At 41.1% G+C, this 19,088-nt stretch overlaps 1 protein-coding gene across 1 annotated transcript in view; it reads left to right on the top strand.

Moving 5' to 3' along the window:
* The first annotated feature begins 332 nt into the window (after positions 1-332).
* LOC124774930 (alpha-tocopherol transfer protein-like) overlaps positions 333-19,088 on the top strand; it is a 139,375-nt gene continuing 120,619 nt past the window's right edge. The window contains exons 1-2 of the mRNA XM_047249618.1: positions 333-390; positions 492-649. The gene's annotated coding sequence lies outside the window, so the exon portion shown is untranslated. The remainder of the gene's footprint in view (positions 391-491; positions 650-19,088) is intronic.

Raw genomic sequence — 19,088 nt, 5'->3', positions numbered from 1 at the left:
GCAAAAATTTTGGCATTACAGTTCTTGTTCGAGCGTCTCCAGTGCTCTTCACCAGTAATTATTGTAAGGTAAAATGCTATGCAAGAGCCATGGACTGTTCTATACGCTGGGCAAGTTGTGGAGTTCGAACAGGAGGATTAGCGGACGTTTCCTGGACGTAAAGTTCACTGGGTGTAATTTAGAGGATACCGATCTGAGATTATGACACAGAGGCAGCGAGACTGTCGATTATTACCCAGGTGAGCTGCAGTGATGTAACCACATCCTCTCCGCACGCGCAGTCCCCTCCCTGCGCTGTGTGCCACTCCTCTCGCGCACCTTCCCAACTGCACGATGCATCATGCATTTCACGTGTGTTCAGATTTTGTGGAACTAGATGCGTTCTTCAAGGTGAAGAATCATGCGTCGACGATCCAGCAGCACGTGGCGGATATGTTGTATACAAGGCAACGACCGCATGTGATCACCTATATCATGCTTTGTCCTTGCAGACAGCTGATACGACTGACTTAGAACTCTGCAACTGTAAGCAATCTGCATTGCGGACTCGACGGGATTGCTGTTATCTCTGGCGACTGCGTAGCTCGGACACAGATGTATTAGTGTTACCACCGCTGCTGTTGCTGCTGCAGAAACTGTCTGTTAATAGATATGTTATCAGCTGTCCCAACTAACTATATGACGTTACGAGCATATGATCTACAACGTCTGTGTGTGTGTGTGTGTGTGTGTGTGTGTGTGTGTGTGTGTGTGCGTGCGTGCGAGCGAGGCGCCGGCCGAAGTGGCCGTGCGGTTAAAGGCGCTGCAGTCTGGAACCGCAAGACCGCTACGGTCGCAGGTTCGAATCCTGCCTCGGGCATGGATGTTAGTGATGTCCTTAGGTTTAACTAGTTCTAAGTTCTAGGGGACTAATGACCTGAGCAGTTGAGTCCCATAGTGCTCAGAGCCATTTGAACCATTTTGTGCGAGCGAGTGCGCGGCGTCCACGCGCGCGCGATTGTTTTCAGGAAAGTAAATGAATGAAACTAACGATTTCCTTATTAACTGCAACAGCTAAAATTACGATAGTTGAGGACTGCTGGTAATCAAACTCGTGCTTTATTTTATGGATTCTTGTTGAGCAGGGTGTTCGCAGTTCCCCGTAAAAGATACTATGGCTTGTAGGCGATGCTGGGTAGCTAATGATCTGAACGAAATGTTCAGGGGACAGCGGCAAACGTGTAAACAACATCCCCACTGAAACTTCCTGGCAGATTAAAACTGTGTGCAGGACCGAGACTCGAACTTGGGACCTTTGCCTTTCGCGGACAAGTGCTCTACCAACTGAGCTACGCAGAAGAGCTTCTGTGAAGTTTGGAAGGTAGGAGACGAGGTACTGTCGGAATTAAAGCTGTGAGGACGGGTCGTGAGTCGTGCTTGGGTAGCTCAGTTGGTAAAGCACTTGCCCGCGAAATGCAAAGGTCCCGAATTCGAGTCTCGGTCCGGCACATGCTTTTAATCTTCGGAAGTTTCATATCAGCGCATACTCTTCTTCAGGACGTGAAAATTTCGTTTTGGAACGTCTCTACTGTCGCGTGTCCGTTTGGAGAATAAGCCATAGTACTCTGCTGTAATTCCGGTAGTAATTGCATTTGTAACCTATAAACTAAAGTGTAACGCTGATTAATGGTAACCGATGTAGGAGTATTGCAACTGGGTGTGGACCATCAATGAAAGAAGAGCGATGAAGTGTTTTATATTGCACGTGATTACTTTAGGTTTCATGTGTACCTTAGAAACGTATCTTGTTTCTAGAGTAGTTTGTTTAAAATGTGCACTCTTTCACCCAGCAGACGGAGAGTATGCAGTACATGCTACACATTTTTTGTGTATTTTGTTCCACAACATTTACAGATTGTAGAAGTAAAACAAACACCTTAAGCTGCCATGCAGTTTATTCTTTATTGTGTGACCGGTTTTATTCAATGGCTGGGGTATGGCCCAAAAGCAAAGACGTAGACTTTTCCCTCAGGGATAGCCGACTGTGAAATGCTGAAAATGTGGAATTGCTCTGTGCTTTAGCAAAAAGGAATTGTTTTAATTAATTAAGAATTAAGAAAAAATCCAAAAAAGAACTTTTAATATCCCTCCCCCTCATCCTTAACAGCCTATCAGAAGTAGATAACAGCCACGTCTGCAGGTATATAAGAAACAAAGTTTTCTCATTCAGCAGTTAACAAAAACACCCTGAAGAAGGTAACTTGTAACAGTGACCGAAACGTCGGTAGTTTTACATATTGACAATGCTGTCACAAACCCAGAAGAATTTTATTGAACATTGTAGTACATCTACTGTAGCTCCCATGCGCCTTTTGCGGGCAATGATAAAAATTGTTCACATGATGACATACATCTAATTTAAGTAACTTAATACTTTTTCTTCACACTATTTCCGTGTATGCCAGAAAAAGGGGTTAAGAGATGAAAATCATATAGCATGTAAAACTGTAAACAGTGTTCTGCTCCGGGCATGAATGTGTGTGATGTCCTTACGTTAGTTAGGTTTAAGTAGTTCTAAGTTCTAGGGGACTGATGACCTCAGAAGTTGTCCCATAGTGCTCAGAGCCATTTGAACCAGTGTTACTATTTTACGTAACGCAGAGGGAAGTAGATATATGAAGTTCATGGAATAGAGAGAGAAATTTACTCTCGTTTTGATCAAGATCCATATTTCATTTCGAATGAGCAACTGAAACTAAAAAACAAAGGATATATTGAAAATTTTCGTGAATTATTACTGTGACAAAGATAATACTACTGATTAAATCTACAGCATTTACAGACTAGCGGCGCTTTATGCTGCGGTTGCTCACGATGCTTCTGTTCCATTTTGTGTGTTCCTTCTATAGTTGTCTCGTTATTGATACTCCATGCCTCTACCTCTGCATGACTACACATTATTTATATATATTAATTTTTCGATATTTTGATGAATGTGTGTAACCCTTTCCGTTAACAAAAATTTATAAGCTTTGACTTTACTTTGTCTACAATTTTCAAACAACCTTTTCTCCTAGAATTTTGGTGTATCCATGGTATGTGAACAGCAGGCACTGGAGAATTTTTTTTTTTAACTGAAAACGCTCGCACAATAAAGAATAAATTGAACAGCGGCTTGAGGTGTTAAACGACGTCATTTATGTTTGTTAGATATGATCGTGTTACACGGATACTGTTTCTTATCTTGACATTGCTTCTAATTCCTACCTATGTGAGACTCTCTTCGATCTAGGAATCCATTACAGAAATTCAGAAACTCCTTGTGCACATACATTTTGTACTGGTCGCGTTTATACTAACAATTATGTAGAATGTAAAGGCTTATTCTGTGGATGGTCATTACCTATTGAGACTGCAGACAGTCCAAATTTCGTTTTTGATCGCTGAGATTTTGAGTGTTCATGTAAGACAGCTAATATTTCAAACATCACACTCCTAACTCTTGAGCCGGAAATTCATCGATGCCGTCCATTAATTACGTCACATGTTATGGGGGAACGAGGAGGTCAACAAAGTGTGCCTTTGTGTGACAAAGGGGAGACGAATCATAAGCTTCGTGACGTTACATGTATAAAGAGTTGTTTTGATTTGTATTACTACTCTAAACTTTTTGAACGCTAAGATTTTTAGTTTTAATTCTCCGCCACTAAAACTGTAATTAGTGTTCTGTGGCAAACTGAAAAACAGAAAAACTTAGTCAGTTACATTCAATTGTTTTTCACTACTTACTGTAAAGCAAAACTGGCAACCCCATCCTTCTGTATGTCTGTTGCAGGTAATCTAGCAAAGCGCATGGTCGATTTCAGTGCAATTCTTACTATCGTGTAGCTCGATTCTTCATGGTGATTTGGCATATATACTGTGTGAAATGCCCATATTCGACATTTTACATGCTTACTTTTAATTGCAGGAAGAAAACAAACAAGACATGCAATCTGAGCTCAATAGCTTGATGTTATCACGCGATGTTGCTGGCATGGCGACAGATGGGGTAATAAAAAGAATAACAGCGTACCCGAACGACAGATAAAAGTCGTTATTCTAAAATCAAAAAATTCTGTAAATTGGTGAGAGTAATTCCGACTTAGCAGCAGCTCGTACAATTCTAAATACTGTTGATCGTCCTAGAGTGGAAGAAAATCTGTCCGGTTTACTTGAAGTCTTAAAGGAGATTGTAGTTTTTGGTAGCGCAGCTGATGATCGCCGTTGCAATGAACTTAACGTGGTGTTGCAAAACATTGAACGACTTGCAAACTGAACTATGTAAGCAACGCTATATTATCAGCCGATCAGAGTTATATTTAAGACTCCTTCCCAGACGTGTCAGTACAAAGGAAGGAAAAAATACACGTGGTGACTGCTCCCGTTAAATTGTACAAACAACACTCTATGCTTCATGTAAAGCATAGAGAAAGCAAATTCTGTACAGCTACTGTAAGAAACCGTGAATCTTTAGCTTCAGTTTTGCGCCCTAGTCAAGTACTCTCTTTATCTATGGAACGTGTAACGTGTGCCAGCAGATGCTCACGCACCAATATTAATACCTTGTAAAATTAGCAGATCATGGTTTCATGGTCGCTGAAAAATACAAACTTATTCTATTGCTGAAGGAAAACATGAAGTTTTGACCCACTCTGGGCCTACATTCGTAGCGATTCGTAGTGGAAAACATTCTTCCTCTAACGCAGACACACATGCCAAAGACGTACATAAGATTTTCTGAATTAACAGCTTTCGAAAAGTTGATGAGAACTCGAGAAGGTTTTGTAAAACCCGTGTTTCATTTAACTTGCGATGGTGGTCTCGACGAAAATCCAGGATACGAGCGAGTTGTAGTTTCAGCTGTACAATTTTTTGAAGATATTGACTTGGATGCTATTTACATTGCTCCAGGAAGAAGTGACTTACCAGAGTGTAGCGACGAATGGCGCCTCTTCGTCGCGAACTTACTGGTGTTGTGTTAAAACATCACAGTTTCGGTTCACATCTTGAGTCCAGTAATCGAACTACTGACGTGAAGCTAGAAAAACGGAACTTCGATAGTGCGGGCATCTTGGCTGGCTAATATTTGTAGCCAACTGGTCAATGACGATTTTCCTGTTGTTCCGTGTACTTTGTGCCAACAAATACCAGACTGAATATCGTACAGTCGAGGACATTGAAACAGTATGCTACTTGGTGCGCAAATCACGTACGTGAATCACAATAGTTTTTACACACAATTGTAAAATGCGAGGTTGCCAAGTGTTGCAGTGTGCGACGATCTAGCGTGTGCCGATAATTACGAGAGAGGTTTTTATCACCACCTGTTATGATTAAACAGACTTCACGCTGGCATAGACCCGTAGGAAGGATGACTCCGAAAGTAAATTTGCTCTTCTGTTACTATAGCTATGTTTGGATACCCGAGCATCACATTTGAAGCAAGTTCCCTATGATGGCTATTGCCCCATAGTCGAGGCATACTTCTTTAAACGATAGTGTGGCATCTGTAGCCTATACTTTTCATCAAACAAAGCCAGTAACCAACACATGCTATCACGTAAGAGCCAACAAGAGGTTTTGCCCATCACGAAGGGTCGTCCTCAAAGAATAGCAGCTAGACGTGCCTGAGAATTTCTTTGTTTGATAAACGATGACGATGCCAGATGGTTGAATGAAGATGATGCGGACATCTCGACTGTTCTAAACATTATCCAAATCGAGAACTGAGTGACTGCTGTGCCACTCATAAATAATATAAAGGAAAGGATTCTAGATCTTCGACACAAGATGATAAAATTTTGCATCGTTCATTTGATTTGTCATGTTTTGTGAATATCTAAAATGTTTGATTTATTCTTAATTTTATGAGAAAGGTTTCTATATAGATACATATAAATAATTTAGGAAGTGCTGTTTGAATTTAATAATTTATAAATTTAAAACTGCAAAATATGTTACGTCACACCAAGGGAGAGGATGGGGGGCTCAGTCAAGAATGACCACCTGTGACAAGGAGAGGAGGGCTCAAAAAATCATCAAATTCGTCTGACATAATTTATGGATGGCCCCTCATATAAAAATGTATTTATGATCCCCGGAAAAGTCTTGGTTGTACATGGTGCACGTATGAAGGGAACATTGTCAGAGTCAGAGCTATACCGCACAAGCACAACAATGTTTGCTTAAACCCGCTCTCATGGATGCTTAACTTTTATTATAAAGGAATAATAGGCTGCATAACATTTTACAGAGGTATAGAATGACAATTAGTGGAAGTCAAAAAACACGAAATGAAAACATAAAATAGTATACCGATGAATGCAAAGTGTCTACGATGTACACACTACACGAAAAGAAGCATGTGACCACTGGAGACGGTGCCGCCAGTTTCTGCAAAGTCATACACACAACACATGCATGTCGTATTAATTGACGTAAACCTACCTGATAATGGAGATTTCAACCTCAGAAACGCGTATTAGAAATACATAAACTGTGGCTGTCAAGAGTAAATATGCAGTTTCAATTGAAATTATATTCTTATCAGCCATCTTAAAACCAAAAATATAAAAAATTTCACTCAATCTAAACTTATCCGTTAAAAGGTGTCCCATAAATTTCTCTGTCTCATTCGTAGAACTGAACAAAACATTGTATACTGATTTTCTCAAGTGATACATAATGATACCTATAACGTTTGACACTAACAACTGGAGAACAAGACTTTTTTTTCTTGTTAAAATGTAAATTACGAGTACTGAACTCTTTATTTCCTCCTTTCTTTTACTTTTCTTTGCCTATCAGTCAGATGTCAAAATACTTCGGGGGAAATTTCCACTACTATCAAGAAATAGTCGGGAGCTAGGAATTATTTTTCACTCAAAAGTTTTCCTTTTCTCAGTATTTCACAAATACAGTATCTTCCGTAGTGCGTGGTCGAGTGCCAGCAAAATTCTATACCCCAGTCAAGATCACAAAGAAAAATAAAGATCTAGAGCGCCACCTCCATTTTGGTCCATAAACTTAAAAGATTCTAGCAAATCTCAGTCTTATTCAGGTGTTGGCTTGCCACGTCCCACTGATGTTCCCTAATTTAAATCGTCACTCGCCACAATTATTTTCAGCAGCAAGGGCAATTCTGTACATAGTTTGCAATAATTGTTGCGTAATTAATAACTCCGCAATTCAACTCGGTTGGATCTCGGAAATTTACTCACACAATGCTTGCATTAAGACCAAATAAACTATCTATTCCAGAAAAAAGGCTGATGCCTTTTAAAACACACTCGAGACCATACCTTGCTCAACGCAAGCGTCTACTACTTCCACCAATAACCAAAAATCCACGACTCCATTACTTCAGAGCATGCATATAATGTACAAAATCTAGAAACCATGTAAGTGTCTTAGAATGGGCGTACTGTCACTTCAATCAATTACGTAACTCAGTTTCCTCTGAGCGCCATCAGGGTCACCAGCCATTTGATGGGGAACTGACTATCCTCTCGATCCACGGCGATAAATTCCGCACCCAGTGTGACCAGGCGAGCTGAGATCGCTCAAACAGCCCTGAATCATGCTCAGAAGGTAGCTGTAATCCGACATTAACTGTCCATAAGAGCCATATTAAATCCTTTCGAAACCGTTAAAAGCGGACAATTGTACAGTGCTACCCGTACATTCGACAAAAGCTTCGTTATTGTACCAACCGTCGACGTTGCTTGGATGGCCAATTCTTGCTGGCGGGATCTTTGCCTCAAGTTTCATCTCTGGAACACGCCGGTTGCTGTAGCTGTAGGATATCAGTTTGAAACTGTTCTCTACATTACAGACGACAACATACAAGCACATACAAAAATTAGAATATTACTGCTAGATTTCTTTTGTTTAACTACCTACAGTTATTTGTTGAGGCAGAAGTTAAGGCGATACCAAAATCGTGACACAAGTGCCGTCATGTTTTCTTGACCCGTCACAGTAGGTGGAAGTTTTGGGCTTGTAGTAACGCTGAAGCGTCTTTGCATTCATGTGGTTTGCAAGGTATTTGGCAACTTCATCTCTCCATTAATGTTTTGTTTGTGTAGTTCACATTCCAGTGTTTTTGTTGGCTACGTCCTAAACACACTTTATGTACAGCAATCACTTTTGTGGCAGTGGTTTTGTAATTAGAAATAACGATCATCTTTAACGTCCTGGCTCCTTAATAATGATTAGTTTTTCCCCACTGCTGTGTTTAGAAAGACAGCTTTCTGCTGAAACCTATGTGTTGGTAACGCACTAGATAACAGCAGATAATGCCTCTTACATATTTGTTGACACGTCATACTTCACTGTAATCACTGTTTTTATGCACTGTTGCATTAGTAAGAAGAAACCGGTGATTGACCGCCGTTGGATGTCTATATGATCAGACATGTGGAAATGTCCACAAAACACCAAGATGGGCACATTTGTACTCGTGGTTGATAAAATTTTTTGAGATCTGTCAATAATTCTGTAAAGAATCGAACTCCCGTGTGTAAAACTGCTTCAAACTTGTGATTACTTTGCGTATGAGTTAATTTTGAAATATTTGACTTTAAGCGTATAACCGAGAAGAAGTATATAAAAGGTTTGAAATTATGTTTAGAGTTTGTCGGAAGTCGCTAACTGCTCTCGTTATCAAACAATAGATGAGTTTAGTCAGGGTAATTTGCGTTCCATTCTAAGCAAATGCCCATTTGTCAACATCTCAATGATTATAACATCATATCTCATGAACTGTGTGTGGTACAATGATATAATTATGCAGGTACTTTCAGTGGTATATGAGGAGACTGTCTGTAAAATTTTTTACGAATAGAATTTGTAGTAAAGAAGTAATAAATTAAAACGTCATACTTGATGCGACAGTTTTACTACACGAACAGAGAAATTGTAGTGAGTGGTAAACTGAAATTACCGGTATGTTAATGTTTGTTGCGATTCACTAAGTGTGATAGCCCGCATCTCGTGGTCGTGCGGTAGCATTCTCGCTTCCCACGCCCGGGTTGCCGGGTTCGATTCCCGGCGGGGTCAGGGATTTTCTCTGCCTCGTGATGGCTGGGTGTTGTGTACTGTCCTTAGGTTAGTTAGGTTTAAGTAGTTCTAAGTTCTAGGGGACTGATGACCATCGATGTTAAGTCCCATAGTACTCAGAGCCATTTGAACCATTTTTGAACTAAGTGTGATACACTAGAAAAGAACGCACCGTGAATAAATTTGCATTTCAGCAAGATAATGCTCGCCTGCAGACGGCGAGCGTTTCTTCTGGTTGTTTTCGTGCTTGACAAAGGCTACATTGACCGGCAAGGTTGCCGAATCTCCTCCCAGTTGACAATGTTTGGAGCATTATGGACAGGGCCCTCCAACCAGCTCGTGATTTTGACGACCTAAGGCACCAGCTGGACAGGAGGACATACAACAAGTCTGTCAATCAATGGCAAGTCGAATAGCTGCACGCATGAGGGTCAGAGGTGGACCAACGCGTTACTAGCTCGCTCAATTTGTGAAGCCCTTTCTCTTGAATAAATCATCAAGTTTTACTGAAACTGTAATCATTTGTTTGTCTGTACATCATGTGCATCACATTTTCCGATTTCTGTCCCATTCGAATAATTCCTTCGTGGTACATCGTATCTTTTTTTGTTTTTGTCTTGCAGTGTATTAGGTCACTGAAAAAGAAACAAGACTAAGGCTGTGAAATTAAAACCGCTGAAGGGCTTGTAATGCTATTGCCCACGGAAGAAGGCTCGGCTCCCATAAGAGCACTGAGACCCGGAACTCGTTGCTGGAGGGGCATGGTCGCCCACCCATACGACGACAGGGCGCATCGACCATCCACTACACTCACAGTCAGTCGTGTGAAAACAAATCAATAGTGGCTTCAAAGGAAGAGCGAAGGGGTGCAGTGTGTTTCCTGATTGGGGATAGAGTGCGGAGACGAAAATTCATCAAAGAATGGCACAAGTATGCGAGGAGCACAGCATGTCCGCTGCAAGGGTCAAGGCGCGGCACAAGCGATACAAAGAAGGATGGATGACCGTTGGCCGATGACACCAGATCTCAAACGCCATGCTGTTTTCAAAAATTCAAATTGCTCTGAGCACTATGAGACTTAACTTCCAGGGTCATCAGTCCCCTAGAACATAGAAGTAATTAAACCCTTCTAACCTAAGGACATCACACACATCCATGCCAGAGGCAGGATTCGAACCTGCGTCCGTAGCGGTCGCTTGGTTCCAGACTGTAGCGCCTAGAACCGCTCGGCCACAATGGTCGGCCATGCTGTTTTACCGACACTATTGTCCAGCAGGTGGACAAACGCGTTAAATAAAGACCGACGAGTTACGGTGGCAGCCATTGCGTGAGAGGTAGGATTGAGCGCGGAATTGCAACGGACGTTCAGTGCTCTCTATCTGCTTGTGCCATCCTTCGATTAATTTCCGTTCTCCGCACTGCTTCCGCTGTAAGGAAACTCGGGACCTTTGCCTTTCGCGGGGAAGTGCTCTACCAACTTACTTTTTTTTTTACATTCGTTCAGGTTGTTCGTTGATTCGTTCACTCAGTTTTTTTTACTACGGAGGGTAGCTAAACCGTCTGACCGAACACGCTGAGCTACCGTGCCGGCATCAACTGAGCTACCCAAGCACGACTCACACCCTCTCCTTACAGCTTTAATTCCGCCAGTACCTTGTCTTCTACCTTCCAAACTTCACAGAAGCTCTCCTGCGAACCTTGCAGAACTAGCACTCCTGGAAAAAGGAGAGCTTGTGTGAAGTTTGGAAGATAAAAGACGAGGTACTGGCGGAATTAAAGCTGTGTGGACGGGGCGTGAGTCGTGCTTGGGTAGCTCAGTTGCCGGTATGGTAGCTCAGCGTGTTTCGGTCAGAGGGCTGCGTGCTCTCTGCAATAAAAAAAACTGAGTCCAAGAATCAACGATCAGCTTGAACGAATGTCTTGTGACGTCCGTCCAGACCAAACGAAAACGAACAATATTGAACAAAATGAATTAAATTAAAAAAAACGTTGGTAGAGCAATTGCCCGCGAAAGGCAAAGGTCCCTAGTTCGAGTCTCGGTCCGGCACACAGTTTTAATGTGCCAGGAAATTTCATATCAGCGCACATTCCACTGTAGAGTGAAAATTTCATTCTAAAATACAGATAGCGGAAACTGCAATAAGTCCAACAAATAACTGAAGACCTGCCCTACCCTATAGATTTTCTCGTAGTCTGCTCTAGCTAGTACCGTGGAAGTTATTCCCCAGAAGTCTTAACACATGTACTGTCATCCTTTCACTTCTTCTTGACAGTCTTTCCAAATGTTCTTTTCTTCGCTGATTTCACGGAGAACATCCTCATTCCTTGTCTTATCAGTCCAATTAATTTTCGATATCCTTCTGCAGCACCACATCTCAACGTAACGATTCTCTTCTTTTCCTGGTTTCCTACAGTCCATGATTCACTACAATACAATGCTGTGCATCAAACGGACATTCTGAGAAATTTCTCTCTCAAATGAAGGGCGATGTTTGGTACTAACAGACGTCTTTTGGCTAGGAGTGCCCTCTTTGCCGCACTAGTCTGCGTTATAATGTCCTTGCGCCGTCCGTCGTATGTTCTGCTTCACTTCGTCTACTTCGTGCTTTCCAGTTGTGATTTTAAGTTTACCGCTAATTTCATTTCTACTAATCCTGATTACTTTCGTCTTTCTTCGGTTTAGTCTCGATCCATAGCGTGCGCTCATTAAGCTACTCGTTCCATTCAACAGGTCCTGTAATTCTTCTCCACTTTTATTGAATATAGCGGTATCATCATCGAATTCTATGACTGATATCGTTTCAGCCTAAGTTTTAATCGCACTCTTGAATCTTTCTTTTATTTCGTTCGTCGCTTCTTCGATGTACAAATTGAACAGTAGGGGTGAAAGACTGCTTCAATATCTTTATACCTTTTTTAATACAAGTACTTCGTTCTTGGGCTTCCATTCTATACATTTTTCCTCTTGGTTTTTGTACGTGCTGTATAATACCCGCCTTTCCCTGCAGCTCCAGATGCACAAATCATATGAAGTGTCTTGATTTTTCTTCAGTCTTGCTTCTGTTACCAATCGCAATATCAGAACTGCCACTCTGGTGCCTTTATGTTTCCGAAAGTCAAACTGTTGGCCATCTAACAGCTCTTCAATTTCTCTTCCATTTTTCTATATACTATTCGTACAAGCAACTTTCATGCATGAGTTGTTAAGCTGACTGTGCGATAGTTCTTACACTTGCCTGCTCTTGCTATCTTTGGGATTCTGTGGATGATCTTTTTTCCCGAAAGTCTATTGATGTGTTTACAGACTCACAGAGTCTACATGCCAAATGCAGTCGTCGTTTGGTTGCCACTTTTCCAAATAATTTTAGAAATTTCGAAGTAATTTTATATTTTACTTCGGCCATTTTTGATCGCAAGTCCTCCAAAACGATAAAACTCTGCCTCTAAGACTAGATCCCGTTGCCTTCCCTATCGACTCCTATTTCTCCTTCTACCACGTCGCAGACAAGTCCCCCCCTCTCGTAGAGGTCTTCAGTGTACAATTTAATTGAGAAATTCCCATTGCATTCTCACTGTTGATGCCATTACTTTTGATACCACCGAAGTCTGTTTTGGCTTTTTTATACGAAGAATCAGTCCTTCCGACAAGAATTTCCTTTTTGATTTCTTCATATTTTTCCTGCAGCCATTTATTTCATTACAAAGTAACTTAAATAGCTGTATTCCTTGCTCTACCTGAACGTTTTTGTGCTTCCTTCTTTCGTCGATCAGCTGAAGTATTTCTTCTGTTATCCACCGTTTCTTCTCATTTACGTTCCTTGTTATTGTGTTTGTCTGTCCAACTTCCGTGATTACCATCCACAAAGAAGTCAGTTCTTCTTCGACTGAACTGCCTTCTGTGGTATCCATTATCTCAGTATCTACAGTCTTAGAGAACTTCAAGCGCATCTCATCATCCCTCAGTACTTCAGTATCCCACTTCTTTCCACATTGATTCTTCCGGACATTAAGCTTCATCACTATTAAACTGTGATCCGAGCATATATCTGTCTGTTACAGGGTATGACTTACAATCCAGTATGAGATTTCAGAATGTCAGCCCGACCGTGATGTAATTTGGTTGGAATATCTCCGTGTCTCCGAGCCTTTTTCAACTATAGTTCTTATTCTTGTCAATTTTTAGCAGTGTATTCGCTCTTACAAACTGACATTTCTTAGAGAACTCATTTATTCATTCTCCTCTCTCATCATATCACCGAACCCATATTCTCCCGTAACTCTTTCTTCTGTTCCTTGTTTCGTCGATCAGCTGAAGTATTTCTTCTGTTATCCACTCTCATTCCCCTTTAATTCTGAATTAACCGTTCAATATCCTCGTAAACTTTCCCTGGTCTTCTATGTGTGGCATCGGCATGTATACACAGGGTGGTGGCAGGGGGGGAGGCTATGGGGGCTATAGCCCCCCCCCCCCCCAAATGGAGTATCATATTACACTGGATAAAATGACTTCAGAAATCAGCGAATATATTACTTCAACAGATTCAATCATTTTTTATAATTATGTAGCAATATAGGTTAAAATGTATTTAAAACACATTTTAACAGAGGAATAAGAGCGGCAAATGGCTTACTATCTAAACCAATAAATATCATTTAACTTAAAATAGGCGTCTTATTATTTATTAATATACACTGGATGTATATTAATGTACGAGTACCACTTACAATAATCAAGAAAGCTAAATATGCTGGATATGTCTACCAACACTTAAATTACTGACCCCACACAAAAACTTCGAAATCGCCGGACATCTGGGTCAAATCATATTATTTTCCCGGGCACACACATTCTGTAGATACGTTTTTACCCTGAACTCCAAAACAGTTACCAAAAACTACTTTAATCCCCTGGGTATGCATGAACTATTGTTTGCGTCGGTTTGCTGTCCTGCAGTTTGGAATTTATTTGTAATTGTATGGTCGAAAATGCTTACTACTACTAGTTAACCTCAAGAGGAAAGTCATGTGCGCCATCTGATTGCGAATCTTGTAAATTTTGTTATGAGTATACTCGTATTTTAACTGTTTCTTTGTTGTTTCTCAAAGGTAAAGTTGTGAAATCAAACCACCATTTACGTAAATAAATATGAAAACATGCCTGAAAGCTACATTCCGGCTCATAATACACAAACCAACGGTTAATCCGACACGTGTATTCGAGACATGTCTTATTCACCTCCACAAATCGCAGCCACTACACTGTGCGTGAAGGCGAATGAGCAGGTTGCTTCTACTCATAACAACTTACTTCACTGTATACTGTCTTTGGCTCTCTCGGCCAAACTAGATATAAATACTAATATAACCGACTATAAATACGCATGGTTGAGTCAATGATCCCTGATGTAGTTCAGTATTCCGTGGTGGCTGCTGTTCAGCACTTGCATGACATCGATTGTGGGAAGAACTGCGTGACTGTCAGTGTTCCTCCTATTATATTTTGGCAGCATTGAGCATGACTTACAGTTTCAATAACTACAGTGTAGTATGAAAGAAAATAAAATACAGAAACAGCACAATGTGCGACAGTATTGTGAGTCAGTGCATTGTTTGGAACACAGCCAGATGCTGACGTAATTCGTTAGCTTACTGACGTACCATGTCGCAGCGCAGTCCTTTAGTTGCTACTGCTGTGACTGTTAGCCGGCAGTCGAACATAGCTACAGTGAAGTGTCAATCAGTAAGTAGTTTCATTCACGTGTATGCGATACAATTGCACCAGCTTCAGGCGCCGAGGCGAGAAGAATCGTTCTGTAGTGAAAACTGTTACGACGTCGCTTTTAGAAACGTCACATCTTTTGAGCTATATTACTCCTCATCACGCAGAAGGATATTTTGTCGTAAGAAAATAAGTCGTGTACGATTGCAGTCTTTCGATCTATAATTTATTGGTAACCCCTAACTTCTTCAAAATTAATCATATTAATCGTGTTTGTATTAAGCTTTCAAATCGCTTGATTGGGTTTTGCATTTATGTTACTTACACTGTGCTAAGTCTCTACTACAGCAGAGTTACTAAGTGATCTGGCGTATCAGTTTCCAAGACAGAAAATCTACTCACAGAATAATATTTAATATTCTGCCTACACAAACTTTAATTCTTCGAGTTCAAGATAGATTCCAAATAGTCATGGATGTTTTTTAGGAGAACGGACGCTAGGAACTATAAATACAGGGATACGTGGAAAGTATTTACGAGGAAACAAGGAATTGTGTTCTCTATACCATTTTATTTGGTTTTTAAAACCCAAATTTGATTCCCGTGAACAGGAGCTTCCAACCATAGCAAGATGATTATTATATCCATTATCTTTACTGCCTTTGGCTTTACACAGATGAGAAGTTCTTTGTGACATTCTTGGTCAGTTCTGACACCTTTTTGTTTCGGAATATATCTGACAAACGCCACAGTTGCAGTAATGCCCATCTGTACATTAATGACAATACGTATCTTTTGTTCGATAGCGTAATACAAAGCTGAATGTCCTCGGGTTAACTGTTTGTAGAATTACTCGTTAAGTGAGTGTTATTTGGCCAATGTAAGAAACACTGTCCATTTGGTATGTTTGTTTCGTGAACAAAAAAAAATATCACAGCTACCATGTGTCCAACGTAAAACATTATGGTCGCATGTGCGAATCCTGCCTTTTCTCTCTCCCCCCCCCCCCCCCCCCCTTCCAACACACCACAAGAGCTGTCTGCATACTCAGCTATGAGTTAAGTCATTTTGACTAAATTCAAACATAAAGTAATAGAGTAGATTTTTAAAATGTGTTCCTCACATTTGGTTTGAAATCACATTTTATAAGATATCGCACTAAATATTTACAAGTAAGAATATACTGTGACGGGAAAAAATCACTACACCAAAGAATAATTAATGTACAGTAATGGAATTTCGGGAATACATTCGTCTAGGTAACAAATGAAGGTCTTATTTCAATAGTGGTACAAGTTCATTTTTGTTCATTCTGAGATACAGAGTTCTAAAGTTAAATGAGCGCTGAAAAACTGCATTTGAAGTACCAGAAATATTCAGGTATATATACTTGAATATTTCTGGTACTTCAAATGCAGTTTTTCAGCGCTCATTTAACTTTAGAACTCTGTATCTCAGAATGAACAAAAATGAACTTGTACCACTATTGAAATAAGACCTTCATTTGTTACCTAGACGAATGTATTCCCGAAATTCCATTACTGTACATTTCTGGTATCTCAACAGAATGAACAAAAATGGACTTTACCACTATTGAAATGAGCCCTTCATATGTAAGTGATTAACATTGCACGATCACAAGTTAATGTACGTGGGAAATAGCCATTACAAATGTGTAATGCTGGTACACTTATAACCGGCTTACCCGCCAGAATGTTGAATGCCATCATGCATGCATTGTGTTGTACAGGTGCCGGATGTCAGTTTGTGGAATGGAGTTCCATGCCTGTTGTACTTAGTCACTGCAGTGACGGTTAATGCTGTTTGTTTGTGGATGATACTGGAATTGTCATCCAGTAATGTCCAGTATGTGCTCGATTGGAAATACATCTGGTGATCGAGCAGGCCAAGGCAACATGTCGGCACTCTGTAGACCTCATTGGGCTACAACAGCCGTATGTAGGCGAAGGTTACCTGTTGGAAAACACCCACCGGACTACTGCTCATGTATAACAGCACAACAGGTTGAATCACTAGATCGGTGTACAGATTTGCAGTCAGAATGCGTGGGATAACCACGAGTGTGCTTCTGCTGTCATATGAAATCGCACCCCGGAGCATAACTCCAGGTTTAGGTCCAGTGTGTCTAGCACGCGGACGGGTTGTTTGCAGGCCTTCAAGTGGCCGCCTTCTAACACACGGTCATCACTGGCTCCGAGATAGAACCGGTTTTCATCAGAGAACACAACAGACCTCCACCCTGCCCTCCAAAGAGGTCTTGCTTGACACCACTGAAGCCGCAAATGGTTGTGGTTTGGTGTCAGCGGAGTGCACGCTATAGGGCATGTGGCTAGGAGCTATCCTTCAGGTAAGCGATTTGTAATAGTTCGTTGTGTCACTGTGGTGCCAACTGCTGCTCAGATTGCTGCTGCAGATGCAGTGCCATGCGCCGGAGCCATACGCCGAATACGATGGTATTCCCTCTCGATAGGGTCCGCAGCTCGTGGTCTAGTGGCTAACGTTACTGCCTCTCTATCACAGGGTCCCGGGTTCGATTCCCGACCGGGTTGGGGATTTTCTCTGCCTGGGGACTGGGTGTTCGTATTGTCCTCATAATTTCATCATCATTTGTGGCAGCGGCTACAGTGGACCGTGAAAAAATTGGACTGTGTGACAATTGGGACTTTGTAGGTGAGCTGATGACCGCGCAGTTAAGCCCCCCCCCTCCCCCCCCCCCCCCGCCACACCAAACATCATCATCATCACCCTCTCGATAGTACCACGTGGCCACCTGGAGCCTGGCGTTCTTGCGACTGTATATTCTCGTGACCACCGCTAACAGCATCACAGTAACCATGTACAGTGGCTACATTTCTGCCAAGTCTTTCTGTAATATCGCAGAAGAAACATCCAGTTTCTCTTAGCCATATTACAAGACCGCGTTCAAACTCAGTGAGGTGTTGATAATGGAGTCTTTGTCGCGTTGACTAAAATCAACTTACAACGCCCGGTGTCAACGGTAACTAACGCTCACGACCGTTACAGCGTGTGTTTAAAGCAAACCTGACTTTCATTTTTATAGTGGTACTGCGAAACACGCCTACCAACTTTCGTTTCTGTCGCACAATTCCTCCGTGGTGTTGAGATTTTTTCTCCTCAGTGTATATAATAAATAGTAACTATAATCATTTTTTCCGAAGCCTTACATAGTGGCCACTTTTCCCACCCCGAAGTGGCCAGTGTGGGAACACAGACTCAAAAAGTGGACAGTGACCCACTTTCAGCAGATAAAACGCCACAGGCTTAGCGTCTTCCTGTAAGTGCAAACACTTTGTTGTTCTTGGGCCGACCTGTCAACGATTTTATTTATGTAAATGTGATGAGAGGGATGAAACTGTTTTTCTTGTACTGGTTTAAGTATGTCAAAAAACTTATCTGCACTGATCTTGTTAAAAGCTTCTTCTCTAGGCATCGTGGCAGTTTTCCTAAGACTAATTAGAGTGCTGTCCTGCCTGCCGTCTCTGATCCTTCGTTAATACCATCTGGTATTTTGTTCCTCTCTGTCAACTGCAATGCTAATCTCCATAGATCGTTGACTGTAAATCCATAAAATCGATTTCCCATTTTAAAAACCTTATCAAGGATTTCTTCTCGTTCTTTATGGGAGACACGCCACAAGCTTCAGGGGCGCCCGCGGGCTTTCATGTTGGTGGGCGCAAAACTTTTCCCCATACGGATGAATTAGAAATTTTCAGGAAATTGTTATCTGCCCATCATCTTCTCCTATTATTTTTTACAGTACACTTTTAATAACTGTTCAGTGTTATAAAAATAGACAATCTATTAGTAAAACCTATTTCTACATTGCAAGATTTCACGTTTTTCCGCCATTTAGGTTATTTTCTGTTGGTCTTGTTGAAGCCCTGTTCTTCATTTTATACATCTTTGTGTTCACCATCCTTTTATGACACAATAATTCTTTCTCTTAATATTGGCGAGAACGAACAATGCACTTGCCTCTAGGAAGAAAGCAACAACGTTGTTCAAGGATGTGTTCGTACGTACTGAAAACAAATTTATGATTCAACTACTTGTTGTCATTCTCCCGTCAGTTTTTGTGAACTTGTACTGAGTATGGCTATTTAAACAAAAATATTGATGTTTTGTATCGATATTCTGCCAAACATAATGTTCATTTGTGAAATATCTAAATTGGTGTTTCTATTTTTTAGATTTTTTTTTAAATTAAAGGAAAATATCAAAGTGCATATTCGAGCTCTTTCAGCAA

The sequence above is a fragment of the Schistocerca piceifrons genome, chromosome 2 (genome assembly GCF_021461385.2).
Source record: "Schistocerca piceifrons isolate TAMUIC-IGC-003096 chromosome 2, iqSchPice1.1, whole genome shotgun sequence".
Taxonomy (NCBI): Eukaryota; Metazoa; Arthropoda; class Insecta; order Orthoptera; family Acrididae; genus Schistocerca; species Schistocerca piceifrons.
Note: the sequence above shows the minus strand (reverse complement) of the source record. Positions and strands in the feature narration are given on the sequence as shown.